This window comes from Triticum aestivum, chromosome 2B (genome assembly GCF_018294505.1).
Source record: "Triticum aestivum cultivar Chinese Spring chromosome 2B, IWGSC CS RefSeq v2.1, whole genome shotgun sequence".
Taxonomy (NCBI): Eukaryota; Viridiplantae; Streptophyta; class Magnoliopsida; order Poales; family Poaceae; genus Triticum; species Triticum aestivum.
Genome location: NC_057798.1, coordinates 807796851 through 807819508, shown reverse-complemented (window position 1 = coordinate 807819508; position 22658 = coordinate 807796851). Strand labels below are relative to the sequence as shown.

Below are 22658 nucleotides of genomic sequence, written 5' to 3'. Positions count from 1 at the left end.
TCACCATTGTCGAGGCCGAGAAGAGGGCCCTATCTCCGTCGTCGCATGGCAGCTGCATGCCAATCCACGGCCTGTTCGGGCATGTCCAGGACAGCCAAAGCCAGCGCAATCTGAGCGCTCTGCTGAAGCGTGACATGTCCAGGATTCCGAGACCTCCTGTAAAGACGTTAAACTTGCACACACGAAAAGAAGGTTAAGCTCACGGTTCAATTGAATGGATCGTGCATGAATAGTTGGATAAGAGCAAGGCACAGATAACCGTATGGATGATAGAAGTAGGCATCAGCCATTTGGTCCTGTAGCTAAAAGGTGCAGGATGAAGAGAAGTAGTGCAAGGGCACACAGAGCAAGCTACAGATTTCTTTAGCTTTTTATTTGAGAGAATACATTTCTTTATTCAAACCATGCATGATTCCTTACGTTTCGCAATGCGTGATTTTACAGGTGGGCACTGCCTGCTGAAGACTACTATAACCATATCGCCAGCTGCAACACCACTTGGTTTCTTTTGAGCTTAGTTCTTGTTTGCAGGGGGGATTTCAAATGCTATGTTACCTATTTCCAGGGATGCAAAGCAGCGCCTGGATCCGTCCCGCTTCGTATATTCAAAATGAGTAAAATTAATTGTAGCTTTTGTTTGACAGAATTAGTTTATTTTGTACTAGCTGAATGATTTTGCGGGACTATGCGGGATGCCCGCCTGCATCCCTACCTATTTCCCATGTCAAAGGTTAAAAATAGTGTGGGTAAACCAGCCTATTATAGTAAGCCAAATGAACTGAGTCCATTTTCTTGAACCTGAATATAAACGGAGGCGGGGAACACAAACAGAGGTTGTCGAAACCGCCTCGGTCCAGGTGAGAAATGTTGAAGGGCAAACCGAAGCAGCGCGTCCCCCGACAAAGCGGCGATCCGGGGAAGCAGCTCGCGGCACAGCATTGCCGGAGCTCACACGGACATGAAACGGCAGCCAAAGTTGCGCCGCTAGGCTGCCAAGGATGGACGTGGACAATCCAGCCGGATCAGCCGGCCATAGAGAACCGGCTTAAGGCCCGATTCACCACCAGGAAGCGGATTGTCCCGTGTGGAGGACAACAAACCTTGGGTCGAACACCCTGAGGGCACTTGGTCGACAGCTTCCAGAACCGAGGATGTTGGGCGCCGCGGAGGTGGAGCAGATCCCAAATCGGAAGGAGGGCAGTCAGCGCGATGCAGCGCAAGAGCAACACCTGCTACTGACTCAGCTCGGGCGTGGCACCCACCGGTGTCGAGGTTGGAGAAGAGCAGAGCGGACCGCGGTCGAACAGGTGGCGTGCACCTCTACAGCAGCGACAATAGAGGTGAGGCGAGCTAATAAGTAGCGTTTGACGGCCGAGGTAGAACGGCCCACCGACGACAGCTTACCAATGTCGACAGGAAGCGGCAGAGAGAGGACCCGATGGGGTTGTGGATGCGGATGGGGATGACGGGAGAAGAGTAGGTGGGGAGGCGAAGTGGCCATGCCAGAGGAGGAGTAGAAAGTAGGGTGCTGCGTACGGGATGGCAAGCAGCGGTGGCCGGCGGCAGCCCCACCAAGGCGGCGCTGGAGGAGATCAATGGCGTGGCTGGCAAGGAACCACATCCTCTGTTACGGCCTAGCCTACGGCCACTACCGTACCAACCCACACCAGCGATCAAGCCCAAGAGAAGAATGAACAAGCCCGCAAGCCCAGCAAGTGATATGGAGGCCTAGAATGAACGACCTAGCTACTTAAGCTAGCGAGGCACCAGGAAGAGGCAGGAAGAGAGAAGACACTGGCGGCGACGGCTTTCACTCGCGATCCCCTTTCTCCTTGTATCCCATGAACCCTAGACAAATTCCTCCAATTCCTCTGTAATTCAACTGTGATTGTGCCAAGCTATCAAGTGGGATCATAACATTTGGTATCAGCAGCCTTTCCACCTACCACCTCAACCCTGGCCGGTTGATTCCCTTCGATCATCCAAACCCTTCGTGGCAAGAACACAACCATGGAGGAGACCAACAAGGCCCTGGCTGATCTGACGGCGGCGATCAGCGCCATGTCGTCCCAGATCGGCGAGATCCACCCGATCGTCCTCGAGCTCCAGGGGTGGCGACCGGCCGTCGAGCGCTCAGTGGAGGACCTGCGTTTGGAGGTGGGCGAGCTGCGACAGCTGCTCAAGGAGGTGCGGCCAGAAACCGCGCCGGTGCTTGATCCGGCACCAGCGGCGGCTACGGAGCTGGTGCATCCGATTCGCCTCACGGATCTACCTCCAGTCCTTCCGTCGACAGCACTGCCGCTCAAGCCTTCCCCGATCGCGGACGCGCGTCTTCCTCAACCCAGCGAGCGCCTTTTGCCTCTCAGTGGCGATGGCCACGGGCCCGCTAGCCACGGCTGGACTCAAGATCACCGGGGGATGTCGCCGGGGGAACGGACCCCGCGGGCACCTCCAGTCACGGGTATGGCCGATTCCCATCCTTTTGCTGTAGAGAGTTCGTTTATGGGAGAACGTCAGTTCGGATTCAGCCGATTTCCTCCTCCCCCACGTTTTGATTTTCCTCTGTTCGATGGCGATGGTCCACGAGCTTGGCGTCTGAAATGTGAGCGTATTTCAGAGTCTGCACACTTAGTCCTGACACTTGGGTGAGTTGCGCCGCGATGTATTTCATCGATGGGGCACTGTCTTGGTTACAGTCCACCAAGGCGTACCTGATCTATACAGATTCGGGTGAATTTGCAGAGGCAGTTTGTGTACAGTTTGAGAGAGAGGAATTCCAGTCTCTCTTGTGACAATTCAACCATCTACAGTAGAGTAGTTCAGTGACTGAATATGCCGAGAAGTTCACTCAGTTTATGCATAATTTAGTGGCCCATCATGATGTTGGGGAACGTAGTAATTTCAAAAATTTCCTACGCACACGCAAAATCATGGTGATGCATAGCAACGAGAGGGGAGAGTGTGTCCACGTACCCTCGTAGACCGAAAGCGGAAGCGTTAGCACAACGCGGTTGATGTAGTCGTACGTCTTCACGGCCCGACCGATCATGCACCGAAACTACGGCACCTCCGAGTTCTTGCACATGTTCAGCTCGATGACGTCCCCCGTACTCCGATCCAGCAGAGTGTCGAGGGAGAGTTCTGTCAGCACGATGGTGTGGTGACGATCTTGATGTTCTACCGTCGCAGGGCTTCGCCTAAGCACCACTACAATATTATCGAGGAGAACTATGGTGGAGGGGGCACCGCACACGGCTAAGCGATCAAGAGATCAATTATTATGTCTATGGGGTGCCCCCCTGCCCCCGTATATAAAGGAGCAAGGGGAGGAGGCGGCCGGCCAGGTAGAGGCGCGCCAAGGGGGAGTCCTACTCCCACTAGGAGTAGGACTCCTCCTATTTCCTAGTAGGAGTAGAAGAGGGGGAAGGAAAGGGAGAGGAGGAGAAGGAAAGAGGTGGGCTGGCCCCCTTGCCCTAAACCAATTCGGTTTGGGCCTTGGGGGGGGCGCCCCACACTCCCCTTGCTGCCCTCTATTTCCACTAAGGCCCACTAGGCCCATTAAGCCCCCCGGGGGGTTCCGGTAACCCCCAGGTACTCCTGTATAATCCCGATTTCACCCGAAACACTTTCGACATCCAAATATAGGCTTCCAATATATCAATCTTCATGTATCGACCATTTCGAGACTCCTCGTCATGTCCGTGATCACATCCGGGACTCCGAACAACCTTCGGTACATCAAAACTCATAAACTCATAATATAACTGTCATCGAAACCTTAAGCGTGCGGACCCTACGGGTTCGAGAACTATGTAGACATGACCGAGACACGTTTCCGGTCAATAACCAATAGCGGAACCTGGAAGCTCATATTGGCTCTTACATATTCTACGAAGATCTTTATCGATCAAACCGCATAACAACATACGTTGTTCCCTTTGTCATCGGTATGTTACTTGCCCGAGATTCGATCGTCGGTATCTCAATACCTAGTTCAATCTCGTTACCGGCAAGTCCCTTTACTCGTTACGTAATGCATCATCCCGCAACTAACTCATTAGCCACATTGCTTGCAAGGCTTATAGTGATGTGCATTACCGAGAGGGCCTAGAGATACCTCTCCGACAATCGGAGTGACAAATCCTAATCTCGAAATACGCCAACTCAACATGTACCTATGGAGACACCTGTAGAGCTCCTTTATAATCACCCAGTTACGTTGTGACGTTTGGTAGCACACAAAGTGTTCCTCCGGTAAACGGGAGTTGCATAATCTCATAGTCATAGGAACATGTATAAGTCATGAAGAAAGCAATAGCAACATACTAAAAGATCAAGTGCTAAGCTAACGGAATGGGTCAAGTCAATCACATAATTCTTCTAATGATGTGATACCGTTAATCAAATGGCAACTCATGTCTATGGCTAGGAAACACAACCATCTTTGATCAACAAGCTAGTCAAGTAGAGGCATACTAGTGACACTATGTTTGTCTGTGTATTCACACATGTATTATGTTTCCGGTTAATACAAATCTAGCATGAATAATAAACATTTATCATGAAATAAGGAAACAAAAAATAACTTTATTATTGCCTCTAGGGCATATTTCCTTCAGTCTCCCACTTGCACTAGAGTCAATAATCTAGTTCACATTGCTATGTGATTTAACATCAATATTCATATCTGTATATGATTAACACCCATAGTTCACATCGTCATGTGACAACACCCAAAGGTTTTACTAGAGTCAATAATCTAGTTCACATCGCTATGTGATTAACACCCAAAGAGTACTAAGTTGTGATCATATTTTGCTCATGAGAGAAGCTTAGTCAACGGGTCTGTCACATTCAGAGTCGTATGTATTTTACAAATATTCTATGTCTACAATGTTGTGCACGGAGCTACTCTAGCTAATTGCTCCCACTTTCAATATGTATCCAGATTGAGACTTAGAGTCATCTGGATCGGTGTAAAAGCTTGCACCGATGTAACTCTTTACGACAGGCTCTTTTATCACCTCCATAATCGAGAAATATTTCCTTAGTCCTCACTAAGGATATTCTTGACCAATGTCTAGTGATCTACTCCTAGATCACTATTGTACTTCCTTGCCAAATTCAGAGCAAGGTATACAATAGGTCTGATACATAGCATAGCATACTTTATAGAACCTATGACTGAGGCATAGGGAATGACTTTCATTCTCTTTTCTATTTTCTTCCGTGGTCGGGATTTGAGTCTTACTCAATTTCACACCTTTGCAACACAGGCAAGAACTCTTTCTTTGACTGTTCCATTTTGAACTACTTCAAAATCTTGACAAGGTATGTACTTATTGAAAAACTTATCAAGCGTCTTGATCTATCTCAATAGATCTTGATGCTCAATATGTAAGTAGCTTTACTGAGGTCTCTCTTTTAAAGAACTCCTTTCAAATACTCCTTTATGCTTTCCAGAAAAATTCGACATCATTTCTGATCAACAATATGTTACTCACATATATTTATCAGAAAGGCGACAGTGCTCCCACTCACTTTATTGTAAATACAGGCTTCACCGCAAGTCTGTATAAAAGTATATGATTTGATCAACTTATCCAAGTGTATATTCCAACTCTGAGATGCTTGCACCAGTCCATAGATGGATCTCTGGAGCTTGCACATTTTGTTAGCACCTTTAGGATTGACAAAACCTTCTGCTTGCATCATATACAACTCTTCTTTAAGAAAACCATTAAGGAATGCAGTTTTGACATCCATTTGCCAGATTTCATAAAATGTGGCAATTGCTAACATGATTCGGACAGACTTAAGCATCACTACAGTTGAGAAAATCTCATTTTAGTCAACACCTTCAACTTGTCGAAAACCTTTTTTGCGACAAGTCGAGCTTTGTAGATAGTAACACTACTATCGGCGTCTGTCTTCCTCTTGAAGATCCATTTATACAATATGGCTTGCCGATCATCGGGCAACTCCACCAAAGTCCACACTTTGTTCTCATACATGGATCCCATCTCAGATTTCATGGCCTCAAGCCATTTCACGGAATCTGGGCTCATCATTGCTTCCTCATAGTTCGTAGGTTCATCATGGTCTAGTAACATGACTTCCAGAATAGGATTACCGTACCACTCTGGTGCGGACCGTACTCTGGAAGACCTACGAGGTTCTGTAGTAACTTGATCTGAAGTTTCATGATCATCATCATTAGCTTCCTCACTAATTGGTGTAGAAATCACTGGAACTGATTTTAGTGATGAACAATTTTCCAATTCGGGAGAAGGTACAGTTACCTCATCAAGTTCTACTTTTCTCCCACTCACTTCTTTCGAGAGAAACTCCTTCTCTAGAAAGGATCCATTTTTAGCAACGAATATCTTGCCTTCGGATCTGTGATAGAAGGTATACCCAACAGTTTCCTTTGGGTATTCTATGAAGACGCACTTCTCCGATTTGGGTTCGAGCTTATTAGGTTGAAACCTTTTTCACATAAGCATCGTAACTCCAAACTTTAAGAAACGACAGCTTAGGTTTACTGCTAATCCATAGTTCATACGGTGTCGTCTCAACGGATTTAGATGGTGCCCTATTTAAGTGAATGCAGCTATCTCTAATGCATAACCCCAAAACATAGTGGTAAATCGGCAAGATACATCATAGGTCGCATCATATCCAATAAAGTGCGGTTACGACGTTCGGACACACCATTACGTTGTGGTGTTCCATGTGGCGTGAGCTATGAAACCGTTCCACATTGTTTAAAATGAAGGCCATACTCGTAACTCAAATACTCTTCTCTACGATCGGATTGTAGAATCTTTATTTTCTTGTTACGATGATTCTCCACTTCACTCTGGAATTCTTTGAACTTTTCAAAAGTTTCAGACTTGTGCTTCATTAAGTAGATATACGCATATCTGCTCAAATCATCTGTGAAGGTCAGAAAATAACGATACCCGCCACGAGCATCAACACTCATTGGACCGCATACATCGGTATGTATTATTTCCAACAAGTTAGTAGCTCGTTCCATTGTTCCGGAGAACGGAGTTTTAGTCATCTTGCCCAAAAGGCACAGTTCACAAGCATCAAATGATTCATAACCAAGTGATTCGGAAAATCCATCTTTATGGAGTTTCTTCATGCGCTTTACACCGATATGACCTAAACGGCAGTGCCACAAATAAGTTGCACTATCATTATTAACTTTGTATCTTTTGGCATCAACATTATGAATATGTGTATCACTATGATCAAGATTCAATAAACCATCACCATTGGGTGTATGACCATAGAAGGTTTTATTCATGTAAACAGAATAACAATTTATTCTCTATCTTAGATGAATAATCGTATCGCAATAAACATGATATTATCATATTTATGCTCAACGCAAACACCAAATAACATTTATTTAGGTTTAGCACTAATCTCGAAAACATAGGGAGTGTGTGATGATGATCATATCAATCTTGGAACTACTTCCAACACTCATCGTCACTTCCCCTTCAACTAGTCTCTGTTTAATCTGTAAGTCCTGTTTCGAGTTACTAATATTAGCAACCAAACAAGTATCAAATACTCAGGGGCTACTATAAACACTAGTAAGGCATACATTAATAACCTGTATATCAAATATACCCTTGTTCAATTTGCCATCCTTCTTATCCACCAAATATTCAGGGCATTTCCGCTTCCAGTGACCATTTCCTTTGCAATGTAAGCACTTAGTTTCAAGCTTTGGTCTAGCTTTGGGCTTCTTCGCAGGAGTGACAACTTGCTTGTCATTCTACTTGAAGTTCCCTTTCTTTCCCTTTGCCATTCTCTTGAAACTAGTGGTCTTGCCAATCATCAACACTTGATGCTCTTTCTTGATTTCTACCTTCGTCAATTTCAACATCACGAAGAGCCCGGGAATCGTTTTTGTCATCCCTTGCATACTATAGTTCATCATGAAGTTCTACTAACTTGGTAATGGTGACTAGAGAACTCTGTCAATCACTATCTTATCTGGAAGATTAACTCCCACTTGATTTAAGCGATTGTAGTACCCAGACAATCTGAGCACATGCTCACTAGTTGAGCGATTCTCCTCCATCTTTTAGCTATAGAACTTGTTGGAGACTTCATATCTCTCAACTCGGGTATTTGCATGAAATATTAACTTCAATTCCTGGAACATCTCATATGGTCCATGACGTTCAAAACGTCTTTGAAGTCCCGAGTCTAAGCCGTTAGGCATGGTGCACTAAACTATCAAGTAGTTATCATATTGAGCTAGCCAAACGTTCATAACGTCTGCATCTGCCCCTGCAATAGGTCTGTCACCTAGCGGTGCATTAAGGACATAATTCTTCTGTGTAGCAATGAGGATAAACTTCAGATCACGGATCCAATCTGCATCATTGCTACTAACATCTTTCAACACAATTTTCTTTAGGAACATATCAAAATAAACATATGAAAGCAACAACGCGAGCTATTGATCTACAACATAATTTGCAAAATACTACCGGGACTAAGTTCATGATAAATTTAAGTTCAATTAATCATATTACTTAAGAACTCCCACTTAGACAAACATCTCTCTAGTCATCTAAGTGATCACGTGATCCAAATCAACTAAACCATGTTCGATCATCACATGAGATGGAGGAGTTTTCAATGGTGAACACCACTATGTTGATCATATCTACTATATGATTCATGCTCGACCTTTCGGTCTCCGTGTTCCGAGGCCATACCTGTATATGCTAGGCTCGTCAAGTTTAACCTGAGTATTCCGCGTTTGCAACTGTTTTGCACCCGCTGTATTTGAACGTAGATCCTATCACACCCAATCATCACGTGGTGTCTCAGCACGAAGAACTTTCGAAACGGTGCATACTCAGGGAGAACACTTCTTGATAATTAGTGAGAGATCATCTTATAATGCTACCATCAATCAAAGCAAAAATAAGATGCATAAAGGATAAACATCACATGCAATCAATATAAGTGATATGATATGGCCATCATCATCTTGTGCTTGTGATCTCCATCTCCGAAGGACCGTTGTGATCACCATCATCACCGGCGCGACACCTTCATCTCCAACATAGCATCGTTGTCGTTTCACCATCTATTGCTTCTACGACTATCGCTACCGCTTAGTGATAAAGTAAAGAAATTACAGGGCGTTTGCATTTCATACAATAAAGCGACAACCATATGGCTCCTGCCAGTTGCCGATAACTCGGGTACAAAACATGATCATCTCATACAATAAAATATAGCATCACGTCTTGACCATATCACATCACAACATGCCCTGCAAAAACAAGTTAGACGTCCTCTACTTTGTTGTTGCAAATTTTACGTGGCTGCTACGGGCTGAGCAAGAACCGTTCTTACCTACGCATCAGAACCACAGCGATAGTTCGTCAAGTTAGTGTTGTTTTAACCTTCGCAAGGACAAGGCGTAGCCACACTCGATTCGTTTTGTCACTTAAAGATGGACTGCAAGTTAATTCTTTGAAATATAAGGGAGTTTTCGGTAAAATACATAACGAACGAATTGCTGCATTGCTCCATAACTAGAAGAATGCCCGTGCGTTGCAACGGGGCCACATTAACTTTAAGAGTTCAATATTACGACATTGGCGACCTTTTTTACCATCAAATCCTCACACACACACAGACACACACTCTCCCTCCCTCTTCCTCACTCTCTATCCCCCTCTCCCTCTCTCTCTAACACACACACATATCCATCTTATTGGGTACGAGACCATAATCCATCTATTTCACACATACACGCTAGTGCATAACAATATGGATTATGTGTATTATATTTGCCACCAAAACTGAGGGAATTAATTTCATGTAAATCGACCAGCCACAGCTCCAAGAATACGCGGACGAGGTGGCTCGGGTCAGCGTCGGCGCCATCCAGCGCGGGCCACGGGCCCGCTTCCAAGTGCACGTGCAATGCGCGTCTTCACAAATATTATAACCAGATGTGAGAAATCACATGCATAGAAAAGACATTCTGATAGCAATCCAAATACCATACTCAATTGAATACCTAACCTGGACAATACTCTTATTTCTATGCGCCAGAAAAAATGGAATAGCAAAGCTAAGTATGCCTACATACGCTCAGATTATATATAAGAATCTTGGGTGAACAATTGCAACAAAGCACTAAGCAGCGATAAATTTAAATAAAAAATCCATTAACTATGCAGGCAGCAGGCTTGTTACAACATAGAGAGATAGGAAAATGTCACCTCCAGTAATGTAGCGCAAAGGAGTGGAACGAAACATGAATGAGCGGTTGTTTGTTCTTCTCCATGTACATGGATCAGCAGTAGAGGCCAAGTATATAAGTACTTGACCGAACTCCACTCTTCGTGTACGGAGAGCCATGTCACCTTCTCGCCGCTGTAGCATGGGAGGACGGCTGGTTCACGTGACCCTCCAGCTGGGGGATCCATGGTGGCTGACCGTCGAGCTCGAGGCAGAGAAGTTGAGGGCAGTAGTGGCGAGATCCATGCCGGCCAACCGGGTGAAGAGGAGGTCGTCAGGGAGGGACACATCGGCAAGATCCGGTCACCACGCGACCTGAAGAGCAACAGTGATCTCCACAAGCTGTAGGCCGACGACGTGCTCCATCCCCTGCGATGGGGTGACCATGGCGGTGGCCACAGCTCCTCATGCTCGCCTCGATCTCGGCGACACACCCTGAGTGTAGGAGGCAGCAACGACCTCGACGAAATCATGGCCTCCATCCCGGAACGCAATCATGTCGCTCTAAATAAATGGATTCAATCATGTGACTCTAATTACTTCGGATTGTTATGTGCACACTAAGCGGGGTGCAGTTAGGAAAGAAAATATTTTCTAATTAAAGTGATTGAGTGATTTAAGTTAAGGTTAATTAATTTAGATTTAATTTTTAGTGATTGTTAGTAAAGTATGATGCGTCTTTAAAATCTTTTATTTGTTTCCTTAAAATCTATTATTTGTTTCCTAAAGAAATTTGCAATAATGGAAGGTATCGGTTGATTTGGATAAGTTAGTAAATTTAGATCCGTGATTGCGTGCACGTTTGGAAAGTGCTGATTTGCAAGGAAAGAGCTGAGGGGTAAATAAACCGGTGAATAAGAAATCAGCATCAAAAAAAATTTACGATGGTTAACCTACGAAAAAACCTCGGACGAAAGTGGTGGGACGAAAAAAAATCTGGAAGCGAGACTACCAACTGCTCCATTAGGAGTAGAGATAAGAGTCATAATTTTAGTTGTGGTGCTTGAAAGGTGAAGCTAAACCTCGCAATTTTGCATAATGGGCGGAGCATAATTGTTTCAGACTACAAATCAAAAAGTACATAGATGTATTTTATTTAACCATCCACAACTATCAGTTGAGATGCACGTGACAAATAGTTTTATTTTTTGCTCCCAACCGAAAAAATAATGCTCAAAGATGGACTTTTATAGACTGGCATTTTGTCTTCTGTCCTTTCTATAAAGCCGACTCCAATGCGGCAATGACTCATTTCATTCGTTGGTGTTTATTTGGGTCCGTAAGACCAAAAACTACGCCCGACGCGCGACCGCAAAGTCAAACTAGACTTGCATCCATACGGACACGAGACAGACGCTCCATGGTTCCACTCATTTCAGCCTCCGGCCCGCGTGTTGGCAGCCCAACCACCGCCCCCCGGCCGTATTTAAGTGCATGCATCTTGTTCTTCTTCTTCTGCCCCCAGACGGTCGACAAACCCTAGCCATAGCCACCCACCGCCGCTCGCCGACCAAAATGCCGTAAAAGTGGATCCCCGAAAGCCGGGGAAGCACGACCATGAGGCCGGCTCATCCTCCGGGTTCTCAGGACAGAGCCGCAATCGTGGAAAGCTTTGCCATGTTCCCGCCCGCGACAGCGGATCTACGTCCGCATCGAGACGTGTCAGCGCTATTGGGATGAGGCCACCCCGCCGTTCTGGCCAGATGTGCAGCTGTCGGATGGGTGGCACCTCAACCCAGAGAGGGTGCCTGTGCCTTCCGTATTGTCCATGGCCACGCGCGCCTGTTGGAGATAAACCGCCGTTGAGCTCAGTTCCCGCCAGACCTCCTGCATGGCCTGTCGTATGTTGTTAACTCGCCTTACTGGGAAACTTAGTTCCACGACGTGTGGGGCTTGTGCTTCCTCGCTGCTCAGCCCGTGCTCCCCGCACCACCCCCAATGGGCGCGGGTGTCCTTGCCGCCCCAGCCACCATCGCGACCAACCCAGGACAAGGACGAGGAGGGCGAGGACCTCAGAATGGCCATCGAGCAATCCGAGCTCGCCCAGCTCGCCGAATGGGAGGGCCTGGAGGTGTAGCTAGCCTTATCGGCCACAGGCGATGACGTCGTCCCTGAGCCAGGGGAGTGGGAAGTGGACGAGGATTTGGCCGTGCTATTTGAGACGGCGGTGGGTTAATCGTGGTCCTGGATGACCCCGGTGCCCTGCACATTGGAGATAGTGTGGGCGCCAGCTGTGTGGGTGGGCGTGGAAACGTGGTCACCGAAGCAGCAAACCGTGGTGCATGAGCAGCCAGAGCCGGAGCAGGTGCCATCCACCGCACGCGCTAGCGCCACTTGTGCCGTGGTTGTTAATAATGGCGGCGTCGGCCAAGAGGAGATCTAGGATTCTTTTTTTATGTTGAAGTTAAGTTAACGTATTCCTAGGACCTTTGGTAGCAATGTGAAATATTCTAAATTTCAAAATAGTGATTTTTTAGATCACAAAATGTTGAAATGGATCGGCCGTGTTGGGTGCACCTACTGTCTGGCAGACAAAAAGAAATGCTGGTGTCCGACTGGTGACCCAAAAAGATGAAATCTGACAAATAAAGTGTCCGTTAGGGTCTGTGCGTTGGAGCTGGCCTAACGGCAATCAAATCGATAACCACCCAATTGCATATCTTAATTTGGAGTTGGCCCACTTATCACTGCTAAAAAATTTAGTGCATCAAATGCTTGGAATATAAAAATCTGACACTGCTAATGGCTTTTGTTTTAGATTGCAAGATTGCACTATGGCGATGCCGATGTTACAGTGTTCACCATGCACGACCTGGTGCATGATCTAGCAAGATGGGTGATGGGCGAGGAATTTCTTCTCGCTGGTAATGATGGCAACAATGGGGAAAACCGCTGTCACTATGCACTGCTCAATGATGGCAGCAACCTATTGGAGTCACGGAGGATAAGGGCACTCCGTTTTATGGGCTCGGCAGAAATTCATTTTGATGATGTTGCATTTGCCTGTGCTAAATCCCTGCGTGTCTTGGACTTGAGTGAGTGTCCCATTCGTAAATTGACAAATTCAATTGGCCGATTCAAGCAGTTGGTGTATCTTAATGCTCCAAGAGTACACAATGCAGTTATTCCGGATGGTATCACTAGGCTGTCAAAATTACTTTATCTCAGTCTTCGAGAATCTTCTGTATCTGCACTGCCAAAGTCAATCGGAGAAATCGAGGGTCTGATGTATATTGATTTGTCAGGCTGTAAGAGAATCGAAGAACTCCCAGAATCATTTGGGAAGCTAAAAAAATTGGTGCATCTTGATTTGTCAGAATGCTCTGCTTTGGAAAATATATCCAAGTTTATGTGGAGCCTCACGGACCTGAAATATCTTGATTTGTCAGGCTGTCGGGGAATTAAAGAACTGCCAGAATCATTTGGCAAGCTAAAAACGTTGGTGCATCTTGATTTGTCAGAATGCTCTGCTTCAAAAAATATATTGAAGTTTATTTGGAGCCTCACGGACCTGCAATATCTTGGTTTGTCAGGCTGTGGGGGAATTAAAGAACTGCCAGAATCATTTGGGAAGCTAAAAAAATTGGTGCATCTTGATTTGTCAAAATGCTCTGCTTTGGAAAATATATTGAAGTTCATGTGGAGTTTCACGGACCTGCAATATTTGAACTTATCAAGTTGTTATTCTATTGGATCGCTACCAGAATCTCTTGATGGTCTTCCTAGTCTACAATACTTAAATCTGCATGGGTGCCTTCGAGAAGGTGAAAATGACAGTTTGATGGACAGTATCAGTACCCTTTCCAATCTGGAGCATTTGGACTTGTCTTTTAATAAAGGTATTACTGCTCTACCTGAAAGTTTTTGTAACCTGAGAAAGCTGCACACACTGGACCTCTCGTACTGCGAAAACATTCAGAAGATACCAGAAAGTATGGGTAGAATTCATAGTTTGAAGACCCTACATTTGCAGGCCTGCTATCGTCTTCGTGAGGAACCTGTACCTCATCCTAGTACCAGTTTTGTATCATTACCACGTTTTCATGTGCGCGTTAGAGATGGTGAATCGAGCAGCAATCTTATCTGCTTAAAGGACACGAATCCTCCGGAGTTGGATATATTCTGGCTTGAAAATGTGAGGTCCGCAGAAGAGGCTCAGGGTATAAAGTTGATGGATAAAAGCAATCTCAAGGAATTATGGTTGTCGTGGAGTAAAGGTGCTGAGAGGTTTGTGGATGATAAAGTGTTGTTGGAGAAACTAGTGCCACCAAAAAGTTTACACGAGTTGGTGATACTGGGTTATAATAGTGTCAGCTTGCCAACATGGGTCGGCCAACAGAATAGGGTGACACTAACCCGTATGGAACATCTGGAAGAGTTGAGTCTGTCAGACTCCAGTCGCATGTCCTCTAGCTGGAGCATAAATTATTGCCCCAAGTTGAGGATGGGGCCACTTCTTCCTAGAGTAGTTGACAGCTTAGCGATAAGAAGGAGTGATAATGTGCTGTCATCATGGGGAGAGTGTACAATGTCAAGCACCGGTGCTTCCTCCTCCTCTTCTTCCTCTTCTTCTTCTTCTTCAGTAAGAGTATTAACTCCTATAACTACTCTGATAGTTGAATACAGTGAGCTGCCCATGCAGCAGTGGAGACTGCTTCGCCACCTCTCTGTCCTCGATCATTTAGAGATCACGACTTGTCCTGATCTGACCATCTCCCCTGACATCATCCCACATATTTCCTCTGTTAAGCGTCTAGTGATAAACAGATGCAACATCTCATCATTGCCGCATTGGTTCATGGACTTAACCGGTCTCGAGCACCTTCGTATCGATGGTTGTGAAGACATCAGGTCTTTTCCGGAGGGCATACAACAACTCACCAAGCTCCAAACACTTGAGATTTACGGATGCCCTGATTTGAAGAAGTGGAATGAATTGGAGGAAAATAAGATGAAGCTGGCTCACATAAAAGTTAAGGTACTTGTTCTGTCCGGCCATGCTATTTTGTCTATCGATCTTACTTTTTTATGACCGCTCCTTTTCCTTTTCCCAATATAGTATTGAATACATTATGTTTCTATTTCTCTCACAAAATTGAAAGCATGTTCTTCATATGATATATTCCTTACATGAAAAAACGCCTATATTCATATATGTAATGCGGTTTTGGTGTGTTGTGCCGTTGGGGTCACCCGAATCGGCACCCTTCAAGTGCTTTGAGATCCGAACTCCATAATGTAAAAGGCTCTATTTCTCTCATTTACAGCGATTTCGTTGAAGCAAGTACAGAGAGAACTTTCTATATAGGATTGGACCGACATGCACTCAAGAGGAAAACTGATGCTCTTACTTTCCACCATGTCTGGCCGGCTATTGCTTGGTTCTGTTCTCATTGCACTAACCTCTGAGATGCTTGGTCTGCAGCTGCGGTATTTGCCTATTTCGTCTGTAGTAACAAGCATGCAGTTGTTCTGCTGATTTTATCGCATCAACATGCCAGGCCCGCAAGGTATGGTTGTATTACTTTATCATTGGCTTTTTATTGCATCCACATGCCAATCATTGGTGCAGTATCAGAAGAAATCACTGTTTTGACCGTTTGAGTAAACTTTAGCAGGCCACCGCAATCAAAGAAGCATTTGCAGCACTGCACGGCTGAGCAGAAGTACAACTATCCACTAGTTTTCTATCGACTGCCCACACGCTGCTGGTTTGGTGGATGAAGTCCTACGTATGTTACGAATCATCTTCCATTTCACTAGCATATCTATACTTGTACCGAAGGCAAACTATAGTTCAGCCTATATGCAATAAAGTTCAGCACGGGAACTTTTCTTTCGACTTGGCTGTTTTTTTTCTTACACCTAATAATCTTGTGCTACTTTATGGTTTAAGCCCAGCTATAAACTAACCACAAACATATAAAGATGCTAAACTTGCACTGCACATTAAAAAATGTTAAAGTTTAAAACTGAAGGCATGTGCCGATGATATCACATTTCTCTCACACAAATAAGAGAATTACTATTTAAGTCAGTAAATCAGCAGACCATTACTAAGAGAGAAAAAGAAGAATAGTGGTACATTCCAAGGATAATATCGACAACCATGCAGTAACAGAAACAAGATAACTTGTGAAAAGGCAACCAATCAGAAAACAACAGTGATGGCGTACGTTACGTACATGGCGTACCTTCTTTCCAGGTCTGATAGGGGGAGGTGAGGTCTCGCGCTCATGTGCTTGCCGGACTCAGCGTCCTATGTGCGGCAGTGAGGTCCAGGATACAAAGCTTCAGGCGAAGGGCTACTGCTGACCTTGTACACGAGAGGGGCAATATGACAAGTGTTGTTCACAGATAAGCATGACAGAAAGCAATGCCCCTTCCAGTCTTCTTCAGGTTCTTGTACACATCCCCAGCTTGCCTGCCATCAACAAGAAATACCGAGGGATAAAGAATCCTGCAAGGAAGCAATAAGGAAGATGTTATGGAAAAACAAAGATGGATTACTCTGTTATATGATTTGTGAGGTTCTAGATGCTAGAATCATGAATTCCTTTTGTGGGAACCAAGAATCCAAGATGATGAAGAAGCAGGGAGTACTTTAGGCCAGGAAAACCATCAAATGGCTGCAGGAACAATGATCGTCATCGCCGCTCTCGTTAAGATTGGCCTGGTATGCACGGCGGAGACGCCCAAAGATCGTCCAGCAATCCAGGATATTTACACTGAAATCACCACAATCGAAGAAGCATTTTCAGCAGCACAAGGCTGAGCAGAAGTGCAAGTGTCCGTGTCTATGAACTCCCCACACGCTGCTGGTCTTGTGCATGACAACCTACGACTAGTTTCCCGTGTCTAGGGGAAATTCGTGATATGTTGTACGTATTTCCTAGCTCAAGGTTAAAAGTCTGTGCCTAGTTTCCCCTGCCTAGAGGAGATAGGACGACGTACCGCCGAGGAGAAATGTCTGAGGGCGAACCAAAGCAGCGTGTCCCCCGGCGAAGCTGCAATCCCAGGAGGCATGTCATGGTGCATCATTGGGGGAGTTGCAGACATGAAACAAACAGGAAACCGTAGCCGAACTTGCGCCCCGAGGCCGGTAGAGATGGGCACATGCGAAGCTCACGCGGTGGCTGCGCGCGAAGCGAAACAGCTGAAGCTCTGCCGCACCGTCAGGAAGAAGCTCGTCCCACACGGAGGACACCAGACCTTCGGACGAACACGTTGAGGGCACCAGCTCGACAGCTACCAAAAGGGAAGATGGCAGGCGCGGCGTAGGCGGAGCAAAGCCCGAATAGGAAGAAGGGCGCTCGGTGTGAGGCTGCGCAATACCTGACGGAGTCGCAGCACCCGACGCCACCGAGGTCGAGCAGTAGCGACGCCAGAGGCATGGATGGGCGGCCAGGTTGAACGGTTTTCCTCTGTTTGCACCAACCATGCCCCTGTGAAGATGTTGAACTTGCACACAGAAAAAAAAGGCTAAGCTCGTGATTCCACCACATGGATGCTTGAAGTAGGCATCAGGTCTTGTAGTTAAAAGGTGCAGGATGCAGAGAAGTACAGCAAGAGCACTGATTTCCTTAAGTGTTAAGCTCGTGATTCCACCACATGGACAAGCTACGGATTTCCTTGTTATGGACCGCTACGTATTTGATAGAACTATGAATTTCGTTAGTTTACAGGGAGCTTTGCTACACCTACGGACCACATCTTACAGAATTTAAGTTACGGACATGTGTGGTAGTTTTTGGTTGGATAGGAAATCAGAAGCAAGGCCCACAGTTGAATTCAAGGGGAGGAGAGATTGGTTAGTGGCAGGGGTCCGTAAGGTGATTCCGCAACCAGTCCGTAAGTGTAGCTTTTTTGGGTTTACAGGTGGGCACTGTGCAACCAAGACTACTTACAGGTTGGCACTGTGTAACCATTTCCGAGCTCGAGCTCGAGGGGAAAGGTTATAGTGTGTATTTACCACTAGGATGATACCAGACTAATAGTAAGCCAAATTGACTGATGCAGTTTCCAGTACCTGAATCCAAACAGATGTCGGCAAATCCAGTCTCGGTGCAGAGGAGATAGCGCAACATACCGGCGAGGAGAAATTTCCGAGGGCAAATGGAAGCAGTGCGTCCCCCGTCGAAGTGGTGATCCCCAGAGCAACATTGCCAGAGTTGACAAACAGGAGGCTGTCGAAGACTGGCACCGACCTCGCTGAAGCAAGGGAGCTGCGTGAGAAGCAGCCCAGCTAAGCTCGTAAACCAGCCAAGCTTCATGCCCGCTGCGCCACCAGGGAGCGGCTCGTCCCGTGCGGAGGGCAGCAGACCTTCGGTCGAACACCTCGAGGGCACCTAGTCCACGGTTCCAGAACCGAAGGTGCCGGGCTTGGCGGAGGCGTAGCAGACCCCGAATCGGAAGAAGGGCAATGGGCGCGACGCGGCGCAAGCGCAACAGCTGCTGCGTTCACGAAGGAAGAGCACCCGGTGGCAGCGAGGTTGGAGAAGCACGGACCAGCAATCGAACAGGTGGCGTGCACCTCCGCAGCAGAGGCGCAGATCGGAGGCGGGGCGGGGCGAGCGGAGTAGCATTTGGCGGCGCGAGGGAGAAGGGCCCTGCGGAGGACAGCCAACGGCAGCTTATCAGTGTTGAGCGTAAGCGGCAGAGAGTAAAGCCATGACGGACGCTGCTGTCATGCCGAGGAAGGAGGGAGTAGGGAGGCAGGGGAAGCGGCCATGCCGAGGGGCAGTACCTGCTGCCCAGCAACGGCTGCCGGCCGCCCCGGATAGGCGGAGGTCTGGTCCGATGCAGCAAGCCATCCCGGTCGCGGATAATAACTGCGAGTCCCATGCACCGTGCAGATCCGTGGGGAGACGGGAAAGGAGGGGGCAGGGGAGTAGGAACGAGGAACCTTCGGCCGGGGAGGCCGGCAGCGGCGCCGGCGGCAGTCTGCTCAGACGCGGCGAGCCACATCCAGCTCCAGCTCGACGGAATCAATGGTGTGGCAGTGGCACCATGCCCCGACTCACATAGACAATACACATTGTACTCCATTTTCTTATCATCAAATGCTGGCCATTTATTTGTTCATAGCTATTGACAAATGTTTCGTGGAAGCCAAAACTCAGAGTTGCATCAGTACACCACCGATGAATTCAAATTTCAAAATTTACTAGAATATACTCCCTCGATGTAAAAAAAAACGTCTTATATTTTTTATACAAAGAGAGTAGTATAGATCATTACTACATCGTCGGCAAATTCAAATCTACAGAAAATACATATCGTAGCAAGGTACCATGCAGCAATGTCTTGTCTGCCAGTGGCAGACCTAGATCTTAACCACAGGAGGTGCCAATCTTCTCACTCACAACAAACATGTCAGGTATATCCATACAAAAATGCCAGTTTATCATTCTACCCTTATAATACACATAGAATTAAACTAAGAGTACTAGATAAAAAAAGATTTTACATTTTTTGAGGGGGTGCCAAGGCACCCACGGAACCCCCACTGGATCGGTCACCTATGTTTACTGTTTCCACGTGCGCTTCTAGTTTTAAGAAGGATCACCATACCTGCTGTGGTATGTTGCCAACTAACAAGAATAACTGTCAGGACCCCGACTCAATGCCACATAGATCTAGCATGTAACACCTCATATCACTTTGCGGCCTCACGCACGGTATCCCCACGGGCGTCGCCTTACCTTTTCCCGGGACCGTTTGCGCCTTTTGGCACACGTATATGATAGTGTCGCTAGCATCCATATGATAAGGAGCCCGGGCTGACATGGCTAGTCGTAAACCCAAAGTGGCACAAACTTACAGGGACAGGCATCCATGACCCAGCATCGAACGTGTCGGTCATCAGCGAGTGAATCCAGGCTATAGCACTGGGCTAGCAGGACTCCGGTGAACCGGGCTGTAGCGGGCTAACAGGACTCCGGTATTCATCGCGTGACATTTCCCCGAAGGGACACACAGGAACGAAGAAGGACACATGCCGGCCAGCCTAAGTGTTCCGGAGCAGTAGCAAGCTACCATGGCTCAGTGGAAGCACTAGGAGACATTTCCCGGTAAGAGAGGCTACTAAGGATAAACAACTAGATAGTTAGATCCCACACATACCAAGCATTTCAATATCATACACACAATATGCTTGATATGTGCAAATACAACATGGCATCACAACATGACTCTACAACTCAAGTATTTAATTCAATAGGCTCTGAGGAGCGAGATATTACAAACATGGGTCTCATGACCCAACACTCAGAGCATACAAGTCAAAGCACAAGCGGAAGCTTATCATGTCTGAGTACAGACATCTATAAATGAAAATGGCTGAAAAGCCTGACTATCTACCAGATCCTGCCGAGGGCACAAGATCGTAGCTGAGGTAACAAGCTAAACGTCGAAGTCCACATGGAACTACTAGCGAGACTGAAGTCTCTCTGGAAAAACATAAATTAAGCTACGTGAGTACAAATGTACCCAGCAAGACTTACATCAGAACTAACTACATATGCATCATTATCAACAAAGGGGATGGTGGAGTTTAACTGCAGCAAGCCAGCTTTGACTCGGTGGCTATTCTGAACTACGACTGCAAGTAACTCTTTTAAGGTGGCGCACACGAGTCCACATATTCACCATATCAATACTCCACTATGGATCCGCTTGACTCGGTGGCTATTCTGAACTACGACTGCAAGTAACTCTTTTAAGGTGGCGCACACGAGTCCACATATTCACCATATCAATACTCCACTATGGATCCGCTCCCGTCTCCCTACGAGAACGCCATCCATAGCACTCACGCTTATCTTGCGTATTCTAGAGTATCCACTTTCACTTGTCTATGAACTGTACAGGCAACCCAGAAGTCCTTTACCGCGGACACGGCTATTCGAATAGATGATGTTAACCCTGCAGGGGTGTACTTCTTCACACACGCTCTCACCACTTATCGCCGTTTACACGACATGTACTCGGCAACCTTCAAGCGGAAGCCCAGCGAGGGTGTCGGCCACGACCTGACTAACCACACAAGTCTCTCGTCCAGGTTTATCGCCTATTCGGGTTCCATCCGCAAGGAGATCCGGCCGGGGTGTCGCTCACGGCCCCAAACGATGTGAGCAGGTTTCCCAAGCCCACCAACCGGGTGCCACTTGGTACACCGTGCCACTGTGCCTAGTCTGTCCCAAGCTCACCTGTATCGGGTGCCACTTGGTAGACTACTAACACTACCTACAAACACCAGAAACTAGTTGCAACTCCTGGACAGAGATCAAGTTGATTAATAAGTCGAGAGGGGCACTTAAGCATTCCAATGCGTGGTAGTAACTGTTCATGGATCACAAACACAGAACTCAGTTCCTGAGGACGGCTGCAATGAGACAACCCACCATGTACTCCTACATGGCCTCTCACCGCTACCTTTACCAAATCGTGTTCACACACTTAGCTCTCAACAGTAGGACATGTTCACACACCTCTAATTCATCCCCGATGAATCAGGCATGACTCAACTCTAAGCAGTAGCAGGCATGACAAACAAGCATGAATGAGTAGGCACATCAGGGCTCAAACAACTCCTACTCATGCTAGTGGGTTTCATCTATTTACTGTGGAATGACAGGTCATGCAAAGGATAAAAGGGTTCAACTACCGCAGCATGTAACAGTTGAATCGTTGTTGTCCTAATGCAGTAAAAGAGAGCAGGAGCGAGAGAGTGGGATTGTATCAGAATGAACAAGGGGGTTTTGCTTGCCTGGCACTTCTAAAGATAATATAGGTCTTCATCGGTGTCATCGATCTCATCGTCGAAACACGTCTATCGAGAGGGTACAACCACCGGCAACAGAGAAGGAACACAATCAATGCAATGCACAATATGATGCATGATCATGACATGGCAATATGTTGTGGTTTGAGCTAATGCAACTAGCAGCCAGTTAAATGGAGTTGATTTGAATCAAAGATTCAAATTCAAACTCCATATGTGATGGTTTAAATGCCCTTAATATGATTTGTCCTAAACAGCATCTATAAGTTGTTCTAACATGCATGAAAATGATACAGATGGATAGGTTGGATTTTTCTGATCATTTTTCATATATATAAATTATTTCATTTGGAGCTACGGTTGAATTTCTATGGTTTTTAGAAGTTTATACTATTTTCTGGAATTTCCTAAAAAGAATAAATCCAGAAAATGATTTATGGCGTCAGCACTACGTCACTGTGACGTCAGCAGGTCAACAGGCCGGTCCAAGTCAAACCTGACGTGTGGGGTCCACACGTCAGTGACACAGCTAATTAACAGGGGTTATTGCTAATCTAATTAAAAGATTAGGGCT

General features: G+C 46.4%; 1 pseudogene; it reads left to right on the top strand.

Annotated features, from left to right (window-relative positions):
* Positions 1-13169: 13169 nt before the first annotated feature.
* LOC123042966 (disease resistance protein RUN1-like) lies at positions 13170-16127 on the top strand (annotated as a pseudogene).
* Positions 16128-22658: the final 6531 nt, after the last annotated feature.